This window comes from Rhinatrema bivittatum, chromosome 1 (assembly GCF_901001135.1).
Source record: "Rhinatrema bivittatum chromosome 1, aRhiBiv1.1, whole genome shotgun sequence".
NCBI classification, from domain to species: Eukaryota; Metazoa; Chordata; class Amphibia; order Gymnophiona; family Rhinatrematidae; genus Rhinatrema; species Rhinatrema bivittatum.
Window position 1 is genome coordinate 778463566 of NC_042615.1, and position 18221 is coordinate 778481786.

Below are 18221 nucleotides of genomic sequence, written 5' to 3' on the forward strand. Positions count from 1 at the left end.
AAAAAAGATATAATTGTGATGGAGAAGGCAGAGAAGGGCTACCAAAATGATAAGGGGAATGGAACAGCTCCCCTATGAGGAAAGACTAAAGAGGTTAGGACTTTTCAGCTTGGAGAAGAGACGGCTGAGGGGGGATATGATAGAGGTGTTTAAAAACATGAGAGGTCTAGAACGGGTAGATGTGAATCGTTTTTTTACTCTTTCGGTTAATAAAAGGACTAGGGGTCACTCCATGAAGTTAGCGTGTGGCACATTTAAAACTAATCGGAGAAAGTTCTTTTTCAAGCAACGCACAATTAAACTCTAGAATTTGTTGCCAGAAAATGTGGTTAGTGCAGTTAGTATAGCGGTGTTTAAAAAAGGATTGGATAAGTTCTTGGAGAAGTCCATTACCTGCTATTAATTAAGTTGACTTAGTTTTGGGGTACTTGCCAGGTTCTTATGGCCTGGATTGGCCACTGTTGGAAACAGGATGCTGGGTTTGATGGACCCTTGGTCTGACCCAGTATGGCAGGTTCTTATGTTCTTACCATCTCTACCTGCAGGGGAGCCATGATATCACCTTGCTCCTCCTAGGGTGGGGGCATATTTTTTGCCCCCCTTGGTCCTGTTGCTCCATGTCCCTATCACATTTGGGGCAAAGGGAGCCCCTTTGTCTCACACACTGGGCACCTACAGCTCCTGTTCATCATCTCTCAGCCTCATGGGTCGTTTTTAGGCTGCAAGGAGGAGGAGAGGACATGGACTGTTCCTCACCCGGCTTCCAACAAACACATTAGATGCCCCTTGTGTGCAGCTACTCTCTAGCTGCTTCTGGGACTACTGAACAAATGACACCAAACCCCCACTAGCTTCTGTCTGCTACTGCTGTTCAGGTTTAGAATGCATCTTTCTCCCCCTCTTCCTAATTCCCAAACCCTTGGAAAGGACTCACCCCTGCAAGCAGCTGTTGCTCCGTGCTTCTTAGCCCGGTAGGCTATATGCCACTGTCCTCGCTCCTTCATTACTCCCTCCTTTTCTCTCTTTTTTTTTTTTTTTTTAACTTTATTGGCACCGGCAGGGAGAGACGGGAAAGGAAAGGAAAAGAGGAAGGGGGGGGGGGGGTGGCGCCAAGGGAAGGGAGGATCACCTTACCCTAGACAGGTTTCCCAGTTCCCAGATCCCCTTAGGGCAGCTCCACCAGGCCCCACACAGAACTGGGAGCAAGCCTGAGGCAGCTCAGCCAAGAAGAAGCCTAAAGACACCACAAGCCTTTTCCCTCATAAGCAAGGCTGCTACTGGCAGATGTAGCCCAAAAAGACAGTTGCCCCAGAAGCCGAGGGTCTCAACCAAGCCTAGATCTAACCAGGGCCTTGGGAGCTAGCTATCTTATTTATTTATTTTTATATACCGACATTCGATTAGACATATCACATCGGTTTACATTTATTTATTGATTTAAAGCTTTTATATACAGACATTAGTGGGGAAACATCATACCGGTATACATCCGAACTAAAAGATGGAAAGTACATAAAACAGGTGCTGGGGAGGGGCAAAGAACCGAAGGAGGCCGAGAAGTAGCCGGAGACAGAGCAAAGAGAAATATAATGCAAATAACAAGTAATGTACTGCAAGTAACATAAATGGAACGGTGCTGGAAACGTTACTGTTTCCTCAATTTACAGATAAAGATGGCGATAACTGTAGATAAGCAAAACATGTTAACAGGAGATTACAGTGTTGGCAGATAAATATGGAAATAACTTGTTCAGTTCAACTAAAGCTAAGCATGTTAACAATAAATTAGAAGGTGTGAGCAAGACCTTGACTGGGGTGGACAAGGAATCGCTTCAATTGTCATTTTAACTATGACTCGTCCTTGTTAGTCTGCACCCCTGCTGGAGACAGAGACTACTGGCAATTGCCTAGAACCACAACTCTTTTATAGGTGGACATTACGTCATGAAGAAAGAAAGAGAGGAGTGTCCTATGTCTTCATTGGCTGTGCAGAGGGGATATCCCTAAAGTACTAGCTGGTCTAGCAGGTGGATAAGGAAACAAAATTTGTTTCTGAGCTGTACTTGTATATTTCAGCACATACCATGTAGTGTTAGCAAAAATAAAATATTTTATGTTTCTGCAAGATAAAAAAAAAAACTAACCACCTGCAGAAATATATGTGATTTTCTCTATATTTTGCTCTGAAAAGGCTCACAGGGATCATTATTATTTGGGCGAAATGGTTTTTTTTTTTAAAAAAGCCACACAAAAAGTATTACTGCGCAAAAAAAACAAACCCAAAATGATCTTACAGGGAATCGGGCTAGTAATGCTGCTAAGAAAAGCATTTTTGTGTTGTTGAAAAGGAAAGCACATTCCTTCTCTCTCAGCTAATTGGATGTAATCTTATTGCTTGAATTCTATAGTATAATTATTTGACACATGTGTTCCTTTGAATACTAAACTCTTCGAAGTCTTTGCTACTAAGTGTTTCTACTTGTACAACTGCTTAAAATAGCATTTGAAAACATCAACTTGGCTGTATCTTTTTGGATTACAAAGTTGTTGGTTTTTTTCATTTTTGCTTGATTAAGTTGTATATCTCTACCTGTTTATCCGGTTATGTTGCCATACTGTAAATCAGATCTTGATGGGTGCCAGATTTCCACGGCACTCAGTCCGACACCACATGACTTCTCCTTGAGTTTGAGCCATGCGATGCCTAAACCTCTTATGAGACTTGCACGGCTCAGACTCTCAGAGACCATGAACTGCTGACTCTGGAAAGGAGATTTAAAAAAAAAAAAAAAAAAAAAGGGCTCGGCCAGGATATAGGTTTTGCCTCTTATTCCAAAATTACTTTAAAATATAAGAAATAAACAGATAACTGATAAAGGAAGTAAAAATACCGAAGACATAAAAGTGAGAGAAGAAACAGTCAAAATGCTTGAGGTGTTCACAGCCTTCTTCCATCCACGTCCAGCACTCATCCAGCTTTCATACATCTATGTCCCGCACTTATCCTGCTTTCATCCGACTGGCGGACCGCGGACCTCCCGCCCACGCGACGACCACTGTGCGCCCCTTCGTGCAGCCCCTAAGGGCTCCATCCCACTCAGCTAACACTTTTCCACAGCGACAAGTCTTATCTAACCTTCATCTTCAATATTATTTGGGGCTTCAATCATGCTCTTGTTCCCTATCCCTATCATCAAAAACCTCTACAATAACCGAAAAAAACGCGCTGACCCTACAGTCCTCCAACATAAGCGTCTGATACCAATAATGACAACCCCTCTCACTCAATTCCTTGGGCTTTCCTTATTCTCACCAACACTCTTTAACGCTCAATCAATTTCGAAAAAAACACATTTAATAAACGACTATCTCCTGGACTCACAACCGGATATATGTGCAATCACAGAAACCTGGTTGAAACCCACAGACCTAGCTCTAATCAATCAACTACCCCTTCACCTCTACGACATCTATTCAATACCTAGACCCAAACACATCAAAAATTACACCCCAGCAGTCATCTTGGGAGACTTTATCCTTCACACTGATGTGATCCCACTATCCGCCAACTGCGAAATGCTATTATCCTCCTTCAAGGCTATGGGCTTCTCACAAATTGTTAAAAGCCCCATGCACAAAGCGGGGCACACACTGGACCTAATATTCATAAATTCAGGCCTTATGCAATCTTCCCCGCCTCAATGCTCCCTTATCCCATGGTCAGACCATCTAATGATCACAACGGATCTCTGTATCAAGGACAACCCTGTGTCACCAACCACAATTCACTACAGGAACTCCTGCTCCATGGAAGACCTTACCTCACATCTGTCTTCGGAACTCACTAACCTCGACCTTTCCGACGCTGTAGCAGCCATCTCGACATGGCATAGCATCACAAACAAGGTGGCAGAAAAACTATGCCCCCTAAAAACTAAAGAGCTAGACCCATCCTGTAAAAACAAAAAACCATGGTTCACACAAGAACTAAAAAACATCAAACTAGAATTGAGAAAAAAAGAACACGCATGGCGAAAGAGACCATCTAACGTTACACTAACTGAGTACAAAACCCTCATGCACAGTTACAGAAACAACATCCTTCGCACAAAGAGAGATTTTTATGCCACAAAATTCACAATTTTTCCTTCAATGCCAAAGCGCTGTTCTCATATGTCTCAGAGCTCACAAAACCCACCTCACCAGTTATCCCTGATGATCAAGCACAATCCAGATGCACAGAGGTCGCACAATTTTTCAAAAACAAAATCCTTAATCTAATAGCTCCTCTGGCAACGTATAATATAGAACCTCCTTCTCTCTACGCTCCCCCCTTCAGCCAGAAAGCAAACCTAGAATCATTTGAACCCACTTCCGCACTCGAAATTGAATCGATTCTCAATAAGATGAAACCCTCCACTCATCCAATAGATTCCATTCCATCTAAATTACTACTCACTATCCCAAACATCATTGCGAAGCCCTTAGCAGAGATCATCAATCGCTCGCTAACCCAAGGATTAGTACCAGACATGCTGAAACTAGCCACCCTCAAACCTCTCCTCAAGAAACCCAACCTGAACCCTGCAGACCCGGCCAATTTTCGCCCCATTGCTAACCTACCGTTTGTCGCCAAACTTATGGAGAGAATAGTTAAACAGTTGTCGGAATACCTAGAAGACAACAGCCCAATTCGGAATCCGCAAATCCCTCAGTACCGAATCCCTCTTAATCTCACTGACAGATAGCGTCCTCACTGGGCTGGAGAAAAAGACTCCCTACCTCCTGGCACTTCGACATATCTGCAGCATTTGACACCGTAAAACATACTATCCTAATCAACCGGCTCTCAGACATAGGCATCTCAGGATCAGCCCTTGAATGGTTCAGATCATTCCTTAACAATAGGACATACAAGGTCAGAATAAGCAACAAGGATTCTCACCCGGTCAAGTCCACTCTCGGAGTCCCTCAAGGATCCTCCCTCTTCCCCTACCCTTTTTAACATCTATCTTCTCCCCCTATGTCATCTGCTCTCAAGTCTTAAGGTCACACACTTCATATACGCCGACGATGTCCAGATTTTGCTGCTAATCACCGACTCCATCTCAAACACCATTAACTTCGGGAACAATTGTCTACAGTCCATAAACTCCCTCCTCACTAGCCTTAACTTAGTACTCAATACGTCAAAAACGGAACTTATGCTGATCACTCTGGATGACAACTTTCAGGCTAACAACAACCTAATCCCACCGCTAATGATCACCCCACACACGCAAGAGACCTTGGCATTACTATCGACAATAGGCTGAATCTCAAAAAATTTGTCAAGAACACAACGAAAGAATGCTTTCACAAACTGCACATATTGAAAAAGTTGAAACCTCTCCTCCATTTTCAGGACTTTAGAACAGTCCTCCAAACAATTCTATTTTCAAAAATTGATTACTGCAGCTCTCTGCTAATTGGTTTTCCAACTATTACCACCAAACCACTACAAATGTTGCAGAACTCGGCTGCCAGGATTCTAACCAACACTAGTAGAGGAGAACACATCACACCTATACTAAAAAACCTACACTGGCTCCCTATCAAATCCAGAATCATATTCAAAGTACTAACCATAACCCACAAGACCATTCATTCCCAAACTTCGCTAGATCTAAGCTGCCCACTTCGTCCTCACGTATCATCAAGACCAATCAGAACCAGCTACTTAGCCACCTTATATGCACCTCCAGCCAAGTCATTGCTCAAGAAACGTGCATTCTCGACTGCCAGCCCCTTTCACTGGAATGCCCTCCCCACTGACCTTCGTCTTGAAACTTGTAGTCGAACGTTCAAAAAGAAGCTCAAAACTTGGCTTTTCACAAAAGTCTTCACTTAAAGATCTCTCCCCGAGCCATGACTCAGGGCTAGACTTATTCTCGCATTTCATAATCCCTTACACTAGATGTCTGATGCCGTAACTATTTCATCTTATAACTTTGCCTCATGATTCCACCTGTTAGATGTACGTTATGCTGTACTCATGCTTATTAAGTCTGATGTAAACCTAACTTTTTGTTGACTGTTATTTGTAATTATTTGCAATTATGGGTATTTATTTATAATGATTTATAATAATTTAATTCTTGTTCTCTGCTTTATCTATAAGTTCTAAGTTCTTACGAAGTTAGCCCTGTTATTTGTACCCACTTGTTTGATGTAATTTCCAACTTTGGTTCTATGTAAACCGACGCGGTATGTACTAGTACATGAACATCGGTATATAAAAGCCTTTAAGTAAATAAATAAATAAATAAAATAAACTTTGAATATATAGATGCAAAATGCAGCAGGTGCTTTTAGCCATCAGTCATGTTGCTGTCAAATTTCAGCAGCTTGTGAAGAGGCACAAATGATGCAGAGGTCAAGCCATTTCTGTAAAACCTAAATTAAGTATGCTGTATGTTTAAGGACCATTGTTTTCACCTGTAAATTTCAAGTCTTTTCTAAAGGTGAAATTTGATTAAACCAATTTTCACCCGAAGTTTATCTATCTAAGACACCTGTGGAGGCAGCATTTCTGAAGCTCCCCGAAGCCAGTGCCGGCAGAAGAGCCTGCTGTATTTCAAGCCCCACTCTCCCCCAAATGGTGGAAATGTGCCTCAGACCTTCTCCCAACGCAAGCCACACTCTCCTACAGGAGCCAGGAGGTGCCTTGCAGGCTCAATTCTGATGACCTCATCTCTCACAGCCAGGAAGCCATTGCTTAGGTGAAAGCCCAGCTGGCACATGGAGATGAGGTCATGCACACGCAGCCTGCATGACTCCTGTAGAAGAACTTGGCCACCATCAGGAGAAGGGTCAGGCCACTGGTTCAGCTCTGGGGGAGGGCTGGCACAAAAGCATCATCACATTGGCCAGACCATGGCTTCATAGTCACCCACCACCATCAGAAGCACTACCTAGCAGGATTCGTGCCTCTCCGGCTCAGCGCAAACTCTGACATGCAGCGCAGGGCTGCACACTGCAGAGCACGGGAACATTAGCATGCTGCCGAAAAAAGACAGAAGAGTAGCCTGGAGCTACCAAAGCTGGGAAGGACAAATACTCTTGGAAGAGAGGGGTTTCTGGGGGGTCGGGAAGGAAAGAGTTGGGGAGAGATATATTTATTTATTTATTTATTTAATATATATTTCTATACCGGACTTCACGAATGGAATTCACATCAGGCCAGTTTACATGGAACTTAGGGGATTAACAAGTGTAACCAAACAAGAAGGCCCAAACAAGCAAAGTGATATGGGTGATTCTTTGAAGGGGATAGGGGATTCTTGCAGGGACAAGGTATTTCTGGGGGAAATTATTGAGGGAGAGGAGTTTTGGGGGATTCTTGGAGGAAACCGTGGGAAGGAGATTTTTGGAACAAAGGCAGATAGTGAAAGAACAGAAGGATATGTAGAGAAAGAGGGGAAATGCTGGAGAGAGGGGGAAAGGGATATGGATCATCTGTAGAATCATTTATGGAGAGATCACATAGGCGGGTTGGGCAGGAATGGGAAAGTGGGAGAACTCGCTATAACCTCCCTACAAATAATTAGCTGCTTTTTTAGATTTGCTCCTCCAAAGCAGCTGTGCTTGATCATGCACAGTCAATCCTGTCATTGAAATTTGGATCTAGCCCTGGTTTTCTCTAAAAATCTGAATCATAAAAAAACAAAAATAAAAAACTAGCATTACAATTTTTAAAACTTAAATTGTTTAGAAGAGGGACAATCCTACATGAAAAAACTGTTTTCTACTGAGTTTTTCCTTCTATGTTTGCTCCTCTTCTAAACAATTTAAGCTTTGTAGTATAAGTTTTTTTGTGTTAGGATTTTATTTATTTAACTAGATATTTGGATTTTGTATTATGTTTCTGTAAAAACCTCACATTTTTATTGCTGGGTATATAAGAGGAATATCTAAAGTTTTTATTCTATTGCATGCAGCAAAATATGAATTCTGACTTCACAAAATGGATGCTTCACCTGTATTTCAGCAGAAATAGCAATAAGTGACTGAGTTATCTGATCTGCTAGCATGCACTATTTAACTAGGCCTCTCTGAAAGAATAAGAACTCTCCAGAAACAGAATTGACCCAAGACAATACAAGCCAGGTGTGTGTGTGTAAGAGAGAGTAGATATAACCTTCAGCAGAGCTCAGCCTAGAAACTGGATCATCCAATCCAGAAATGAGACCTCATCAACTAGGTCGGTAGCACTGGTCAACTATGTCATGCGGCCTAGCCAGGAGCTATCACGCACTGGATAGATGACCCCTCCAAGAAAAGGGGTCTCAGCTGGGGGACAGTTCAGCAGTTCGATGTGAAGAGACCCCATTTCGTGTTCCTGTTTGACTATATACGAGCTCTTGAATATGCGTATGCTGGCTTTTAAAAACAATAGTATTTTTAAACAACTCAGGATAGCTAAAAATCAGAAACTGTCAAAATACAAAAGGATCCAGCTATGTAAAGAACTCAATGTAAACTTACTTTGCAACCGTCATACATAGCCTCAGTAGTATAATGGCTTATAGTGTCAAGCCCTTGCAACTCTGGGCTTGAATAATCATAGGTTGCTGTAAGAATTTTAAGAAACAAACACTGTGTCAAAACTACAAATGTTTGCTCTTGACGTTTTCCACCAGCCAGGGGAGTAATGTCTTACTACCTGAAGTGCACCAGCCAGGGGAGTAATGTCTTACTACCTGAAGTGCACCAGCCAGGGGAGTAATGTCTTACTACCTGAAGTGCACGCTCCCGCTTTTAAAAACAGCATGAGAGAGGGCTTGAGTGGGTGGTGATAAAGATGGTCCATTAACACCACCAGAAGACGACACCTGAGCCATCGCTCTCTGGCCCTCCCTACAGCCCAGCAAACAAGCTTCAGCATACTGGGGTCACTGTATGTAAAAGAGTCTCCTGCCTGCTGCCTAGCAGCTCAAGTTGAACATGTCTTTTCAAATAAGTCCTCCTAGCAACAGAGCCACTGACGTGTGCTTCCATCAAAAAGACAGCCTCCATGAACTCCAGCTCTCTCAAGACTAGCAACACAGACATCTCCAGTGGAGAAACTGATGGTATTTATTTAGATTTCCGCTTTTCAGCACTTCAAAGTGTTCGTCAAAGCGGATTACATTCAGGTACTATAGGTATTTCCTTATCCCTACAGGGCTTACAATCTAATTTTGTAGATTGTAAAAAATCTACATTGGAAGTTAAAGTGACTTGCCCAAAGTCACAAGGAGTGTCAGCAGGATATAAACCCTGGTTTCCCGGGGTCGTAGCCTGCTGCGCTAACCACTAGGCTACTCCTCCACTCTTCTAAAGTTATGGGGACAGTTAGCTTATTAATAACTTCCTAAGCAAGTCAAGGTTATTCTGATATGTATGGCTCTGAGTTCACCTACAATATACTAAGCTTTTATAATTATAAGTATATGTTGAGTTAAGGATTGTAATAAGTTTCTTACCCAGCATAAGTAGCAAATCTGAAATGTCTGAGAATTAAAAGGTCCAGTTCTGATATAAACAGACATCCTTTCCTGGGCTTCTTGGATCGCATATAAAAGGTACATAAATGGTAATCTTCAGTAGCACTGTCACTTCTCAGAGAGAGAGAGAGGGGGCTGTAACCCACAGGCTACTCTTACAATTCCTTACAGGTAGCTCAAAGCAAGATACATCCAGGTACAGTAGGTATTTTTAATGTCCCTGAAGAGCTTGCCATCTAGGTTTGTACGTGAAGTGAGGCAATGGAGGGTAAAGTGACTTTCCCAAGGTCACAATCAGCATGAATAGGATTTGAATCCTGGCTTCCCTGGTTCTCAGTCCATTGCTCTGACCACTATACTACTGGATCTTCGGGATCCCAAACCTACCCCTGCCAGATCTCACTTTTGTTTTGCCAAAGCGCAGGAGGGATGGAAGGGCTGGCTCCGGCTACAGCCCCAGTAGCATGGAAGCGGCAGACAAGTGCCACTTTCTTCCTGCTAGCAGTGGGGTGAGGCAATCACGTTGCAGAGTCACAATCCTCATGAGGATGACTGCGATGCTGGGCTTGGAAAAGATTTGCATCAATAGCGATAAAAAGATTTCACAGTGGTGGAGTGGAGATTGTAGGTCCAGGGAAAAGAGAAGCAAAAGTAAATTTGAGGAGGGCTTTATCATCAGGGATGGGTGAACAAAATCCTAAGGTAAGTAAAACATTTCTAGACTTCAGGAAAATGAACTTTCTTAAAATGCGGGAGTACCTGAAGGAATTGTTAGCTGGATGGGAAAATCTAGGGGAAGCAGAAGAGCAGTGGGCAAAATTAAAAGAAGATATTATAAGAGTAACTAATCTTTTTTCTAGGAAAGTAAATAAAGGAAAGAGATAGAGGCCACTAAAGAAGGAGCTGAAAAAGTAAGGGAGGAAAGGTTACATTCATAAGAGATTCCAGAAAGGGAAAGGCAGTGATAATATTTGGAAAAGTTAAGAGAAGCTGAGAAAGAGGTCAGGAATGCAAAAATTCAAATAGAAGAATATAAGAATATAAGAAATTGCCATACTGGGTCAGACCAAGGGTCCGTCAAGCCCAGCGTCCTGTTTCCAACAGTGGCCAATCCAGGTTACAGGTACCTGGCAATTACCCAAACACTAAGAAGATCCCATGCTACTGATGCAATTAATCAGTAAACTTGATTAATAGCTCCAAGAGCTTAAAAATATAGAAACTACGGTAAAACGGAAGGACAAGACTTTTTTTTTTTTTTTTAGATAATGGCATTGTGAGACTCCAAGGTGAAAAGGAGGAATATGTAGAGGCTGAGGGGAAAAACATTTCTAAATATTTCTGGTCAGTGTTCACTGTGGAAGAGCCTGGAGCAGGCCCACATAAAATGAACATAAATAAGACTGGAAATGAGGTAAATCTCAGTCGATTTTCAGAACAGTGTGTTTGTGAGGAGCTAACTCAACAAAGTAGGTAAGGCATGGGGCCAGCTGAGATACCCCTGAAAGCTCTAAAGGAACTTTGAAATGTCCTGGACTGAAGGTGTGCAGATGTGGTTCCTATTCATAAAAGTGGAAGTAAGGAAGAGACTGGGAATTATAGGCCAGTTAGTCTGACTTCTGTGGTGAGCAAATTAATGGAATCGCTGCTAAAACAGAGGAAAGTGCAGTTTTTGGAATCCAATGGATTGGAAGATTAAAGGCAGCTTGGTTTTACCAGAGGTAAATCTTGTCAGACGAATCTGATCAAGTTCTTTCATTGGGTGACCAGAGAATCGGAAGAAGGGAGAGCTTTAGATGTTTGTACTTGGATATCAATAAGGCCTTTGACACTGGAGACTTATAAATAAATTGAACACCCTTGGTATGGGACCTAGAGCGACTGACTGGGTTAGAAACCGGCCGAGTGTCAGGCAACAAAAGGTAAATAAATTGTTTTCTCTTAGGAGCTGGGTGTGTCTCAGGGATTGGTCCTTGGACCGGTTCTTTTCAAATTTTAGTGAGCCACATAGCAGAAGGATTGTCGGAAACGGTTTGTCATTTTGCTGATGATATCAATGCCTGAAACAAGGTGGTCAGTCAGGAAGGTGTGGAAAACATAAGGAGGGAAATTAGGGAAGCTCAAGGAATGGCCTAGGTTCTGGCAACTAAGATTTAATGCTACAAAAAAATGCAGAGTAATGCATTTAGAATGCAAAAACCCAAGGGAGAGGGACAGCATTGGAGGTGAAATTCTTCTAAGCACAAAAGAGTGAGATCTGGGGGAAGGGGGTTGTATCTAATATTCTTAAGGTGGTCAATCAGGTGACTAAAGCAACCGCAAAAGCCAGAAAGATGCTTGGCTGCATAGGGAGAGGAATGGTCAGCAGAAAAAGGGAGGTGATATTGCCCCTGTATAGGTCACTGGTGAGTCCAGATTTGAAATACTGTGCACAGTTCTGTAGACCGCACCATCAAAACCATATAAAACAGGATGGAGTTGGTCCAGAGGATGGCTACTAAAATGGTCAGTGGTCTTTGTTCTAAAGCATACGAGGACACATGTAAATATCTAAACACGTACACACTAGAATAAAGGTGAGAAAGGGAAATGATAGAGACATTTAAATATCTCAAAGTTCTCCATGCACAGGAAAGGAAGCTCTAGAATGGAGGGATCATGGGATAAGGGTAAAAGGGAGTAGACTCAGAAGTAATCTTAGGAAATATTTATTTTCAGAAAGGGTAGTGGATGCATGGAAGAGAATCCCAGTGGAGGTGGTGGAGACAAAAACAGTATCAGAATTCAAGAAAGCATGAGAAAAATACAGGGGATTTCTAAGGGAAGGATGGGATTTTATAAAACTAAATTACTTGGGCAGACAGGCAGACCAGAAGAACCATACAGTCTTCTTCTGCCATCATGTTTCTGTGTTTCTATAGGATTTTAGTAGGATAGATTAGATGAAGAACCTAGGATCAGAGTGAGGTAAGCAAGAGAATGGCAATAGGGAGAGAAGGTATGATGTTGACAGGGAACAGTTGATGAATCTCATGTCCACCATCCAACCAAGTCTATCCTTCATTTTTCCAGCCTACTACTCTTTCAGGCCGAAGCAATATCAAGTGCCGAGCCTAGCACACAGGTTAACGAGTGTTTGGCAACGCATTTGGGATGTGCGTCCATAACCCCTTATGCAATAAGGGCTAGATTTTTTTTAAAATACACACGCGCATCCATGTGCGCATATTATAAAATTGGGGGTGGCGCATGCAAGTGGGGGTCGATTTTGGCAACATTCGCACGGCAACGCATCTGGGCCTTCCCCGGTTTCCTCCCAGTCCGCTCCAATTTAGGAGCGGACTGGGAGGGAATTTTCCTACCCCCTACCCTAACCTCCCTTCCCACCCTCTAAAACCCATTTTTAAATTTATTTACCTTTTATTTTGCAAGTTATTTCTAGGCCCGACGTGAAGTAACTTGCGCACGCCGACAGCCGGCCACCCAGCTCCGCTCCGCTCCCCAGTCCGCCCCTTCACAGAGACCTGGCTCTTGTGCGCATAACAGGGGTTATGCACACGGCTGGGCCTCTTCTAAAATGCGTGCAGCGCATGCAAGGCCCGGCCACACCAGTAACCCCCGTTTTTTTACACACGGGGAGTATTTAAAATCCAGCCTTAAGGGGATTAGTGCATCCAAAACTTGCATCCAAACCAGCGTGCAGCTAATATTTATTTATTTAGCACTTTTATATGCCGATATTCATGTAAAAAATTGCATATCACTTCGGTTTACAGTAAAATGAGAACAAGCATGTAAGAATGCACTATATCAAACAAGGGATACAAGAACTGGGATCAACAGAACAAATAATAATAGGCTCTTCCAGAGAGCGGGAGATTAAAAGGGACAAAGAGTCATGTTACTAAGAGATTAACAGTGTCATGTTGCTAATAATGCTCATCATATGAAAATTCATGTTGCTGAGGCTAATATTAGCTGTAACCCACTTATGTAAAAAATAAATGTACGCCCAACACGCAAATTTTTACTCTCAAAATGAACACCTGCCCGGAGCAGGAGTTCCTCTGACTTAATATCGTGGCAATATTAGGATGGAGGAACCAAAGAAAGGGAGTCAGGTAAATATAATTTTTTTTTTTTTTTAAAGTCTTGCCGGCGGTCAGGTTAGGAAAACGGGCGCTCATTTCCCTAACCCGCGCACAGCCACTTCTCTTGGACACTCGATGCCAGTGAGGCGCTAGGGATGCACAATTTCCCTTAGCGCCTCCTTTTTAACGCAGCAGCTCATTTGCCCTTTGCATCGCAGGCCCAGGAGATGTCGATGGGCCCGTGTTAGGAAGGCGGGCACCCAGTTTGGATGCACAGTTTTAGCGCGTCCGCACTGCATAGGCCTGCATGGATTTGCTGGGGCAGCGCTGAAGATCCACACTAAAATGGGAAGAAAATGAGTACCTGTAGCACGATATATCTCGGAACAGAATGAGGGTTTTGAAAGTTTTAAAGAAACCCAAAATAGGAGGAGGAAGGGAAATGGAATGTTTATGCTGCAAATGGTATGGCATCAACATTTCTACCTGGCGTGTCCGAATGAAAAAACATTTAAGAGCAAACGACATTTAAAATTAGATGGGGAAAATAAAAACTGGAATTTCATTCATGGCAGAAAGAGAGAGATCAGCGTAATGTAATGTGTGTTATGTGTTTTCAGGGCAGCTCTAGGCCTTGCTGATGGGTCCTTTGGAGAAATGTTTTTAAAACTTCTGTCCAGCTGCAAAATGCTTATGAAATTCAATCAACCTGATCAAGAAGTATTTGGAAGAGAATGATCTTGCCCTTACCAACTAAATTAAAAGGAAGTTGACTGGAAATGTGATTAATTCTTTGATTTTTGATGAAGCACTAGATGTTCACCACCATAGTGATCTTGTTTTCATTTTTTAATTTTTTTCTTATGGAGAAGCAAATCTGCAATATGTAATGTCAGCAAACAGCCAAACAGTAGCATCTTGTGTCAGTAAAACTTAATTCATATGATCTTTCCTGGAAGAAAGTGGCAGCAGTGAATTGCAACTCAGCATCCAACTGCTCAAAGTTCATACAATAAATCCCCACCCCCAGCAAACCCCTATAACCTAGTTATGTTTTCAGGATATATGTCTACCATTATAATACTTCCGCTTATTACGAATGTTTGTCCACCTTGTAACACTCACTGTAATTATGAATGTTTTACCCATAAACCGTTATGATCTAATGATTCTCACATGGAATGATGGTATATAAAACATTTCAATAAATAAATAAGATGTAAAGCCAAATGAAAAATCTGAATTGCTTTGTTTGTCTTGCTCTGCCCACCTACTACTACATGTTGCTGTCTCTCATGCAATGTCTACTCCAAAAAGGGGCGATTTAAAGAGGTTCATAATTGATTTGCTGTAGTTCTCAAGCATTCCAATACAACAAAAATCCTCTTTTGATATCTGTAAAGAGATAATGTTTGAATGCAGCGTTACTATTCCTGGTTCAGTTTGTTTTTGGCCGCACAGTGTGCTCAAAAAGCATGACAGGTCTTAATGCGTCTTTCAGACCATAAAAAAAGAGTTCAACAGTGGAAAAACCAAAAAAAACGAAAATGTAAGCAACTACACAAGAAGCTAGGCAAAACCTTCATACAAGGCTTGAATTTCTGATTGAAACACTTCAACCACTGTATGAAACGCAGAAGAAACTGGAATCCTGTTCTGAGCAACCTGCTTTCTCTTCTAATACAGAAGTGTATGACATTGTGGCTAACAATATCACTGCAGAACTTTCTCACAAAAGCACATATGGAGCGATTCCAGGGAAAAAAAATCTTTTCATGTCCATGATACCAGTTGATGAGCAGGACACACTCACCAATTGTTTTCAAAGTTTTCATGAACAGTTATCAAAGAAGTGGGAAGCTACTGTCCCCTGAAGCTTTTCCCAGCGATGCATCACTCTGGAAAATAATTGTGCAGTTTGTCCCTCATCACAAAAGTGTGGCCTCAACGGATACATTTCAAGACTATTTTCATGCTATGCTTCAAATGATAGATGTGATAAATGGGTAAATGAATTCCATGTACACATGGCAATGCCTGTTCTGGACAGCAAAACCATCAACTCCTCTTGAATTCTGGAAAATCCACCGCACCGACTTTCCAACATTGAGCCGTGCTGCTTCATGCATCCTCTGTGTCCCACCTGGCTCAGCTGATTTGGAGACTGTGTTCTCTAAATCTGGCTACATCCAAGACTGCAGAAGAACAAACCTCGGAAAAGACACTTTAAAAAAACATTGCTGCGAGCCTATGCTTCACAGGACTTTTGGAAATTTCACTGATGTCCCCCAAATGTCTGCAAGGACACATAGATAAACTCCAAAAAAAGGAGCAACACTTCCTTATCTAACAAAAATCAAACTGAACCAAAAGATGAAGATTTATGCATTAGATGCATGTTAATATAGTCCCAGCCAAAGTGGTATTATTGTTCTGAACAGTCAATGAACTTTTTTTTTAAATGTTTTTACTAAGTGTAAAAACATATTACTACAAGCAAGCTTTACACTTACAGCTTATAGTCAAAGCTTTCACAACAAATAAGTTCTGTTCAGCAGCACTAATTTAGGATATCGCTTTGGTTGGAATTATATTTACATTTGTAGACAGTATTTGTAGTTCTCGAAGTCACACTATGGTGGACTGTGATATCTCAGTGAACAGTTTTTTTTAGGGAAGTCTCCTTCGACTTCAAGTCAGAGTTTACAGAGGCTAAATGTACTTGCAGTCATTTGCACATACTTAGTATTATCTACAAATACCAAGAGGTTCCATGGTAGTCATATTGCACTGTCCTAAAACTGCAAATTACCTCCAACTTTTACAAGATTGGTCCCTAAAGCAGACACGAAGGATGTCGAAACACTAAACGGTGTCAGGCTGGACTCCCCATGATCTTCTTTAAAGAGCTCCCACACAATCGAGTTGGGCAGGAAAGTAAAGTAATGCTAAAAGCTAAGTACTCAAAGTTTTAGTCTCTTTATCAACAGTACTACCCTTTATGCATGGGGACATGATAATTTTAAGAGTTGAAGATTGAAAGACAGTTTGGGACCTATTGAAAAAGCATGTGAGCTGCCATTATATTATTTTAATTGCATAAAGAAAAAAAAATTTAAAATATGAAAAAGATTTGCCTACACATCTGGTAAATGATTATAAGAATATGCATTCATTGAATGCAAAAGGCTGCCTTGCACTAAGGATGATACAAGCACGGTTCCATATACAGGTTTCTCGAACACCCATCTTCTGATTTTGAACATTTGCACATGCCTAATAAAAAAAAAAATCATTCAAAGTAAAAGTTAAGTGGAAGTGAAGCTGCATCCATCCTGTCAACAGGAATTACAACTGCAGGTGGAAAGCTCTTCTTATTGGAAAGGTTCCACCGTATCCTTGCTAAAAGAGATTGAGATGTAAAGAAAACTGTATCCACTGCACACCTGTGTAAATATATCTGCATCTTCAGGACATAGATATTGCCAGGCCATGCCTGTGGTGGCCCAGTACAATTATTTGACCTATTCATTCAATGCAAATGTTTATATGCTCAGGATTGTATTCAAAAGTAAACTGTTGATTCAACAAAAAAGGTTATCTTTTGAGGATTTATTAATCCATGGTGACATAACTATTTGGAGGTGGCTTTTATTTCTACAGCAGGCAAACGGTAAATTCTGTTTTTTTAAAATAATCTGTTTAATTTGTATTCCTGTCCTCATTTCTATCCACCATACTAAAAACTCTGATATTCACCAGGAAAAGTAGTAAGTAATTTTCTTTTCCATTGATTCTCTCCCATTTTCATTCTTGTCAAAATAAACCCTGATAAATTCCTAGCCAAAATAAAATAATTTAAAAACCAAAACTGAAGGTCCCTATGTATGATGGACAATAGTTTTAGTCCCAGTCTGTTAGGAGTGCTATCTTTCAAAAGTGTTATCTTAGAAAATACAGTCTACCTGGTTATTTGACACTAGAAGTGATATCATCTTGATCACACCTAATGCCATCTCTCAAAAGAGGTGGATACCAACAGTAATACAAACTCCATCCTTCACCAAGAAACAAAGCAGTTCAGCCCCCATCACCAGGAAACAAAGCAATTCAGTAACCCTTCCTCCTCACAAACATTTTAACAGGAAAGCAAAGCAATCCAGCCCCCTCCCCATCGTAAAGCACTCCACCAGGAAAGCAAAACAATCCAGCCCCCTCCCCCCCAAGAATTTCACCAGGAAAGCAAAACAATCCAGCCCCCTCTCCCCCCCAAGCATTTCACCAGGAAAGCAAAACAATCCAGCCCCCCCCCCCCCCCCCAAGCATTTCACCAGGAAAGCAAAACAATCCAGCCCCCTCCCCCCCAAGCATTTCACCAGGAAAGCAAAACAATCCAGCCCCCCCCCCCCCCCCCAAGCATTTCACCAGGAAAGCAAAACAATCCAGCCCCCTCCCCTAAGCATTTCACCAGGAAAGCAGAACAATCCAGGCCCCTCCCCCCAAGCATTTCACCAGGAAAACAAAACAATCCAGCCCCCTCCCCCCCAAGCATTTCACCAGGAAAGCAAAACAATCCAGCCCCCTCTCCAAGCATTTCACCAGG

At 41.9% G+C, this 18221-nt stretch overlaps 1 protein-coding gene across 1 annotated transcript in view; it reads right to left on the reverse strand.

Annotated features, from left to right (window-relative positions):
• Nucleotides 1-18221, reverse strand: part of SMAD4 (SMAD family member 4) — a 180898-nt gene that overhangs the window by 161910 nt on the left and 767 nt on the right. The gene's annotated exons all lie outside the window — the stretch shown is intronic.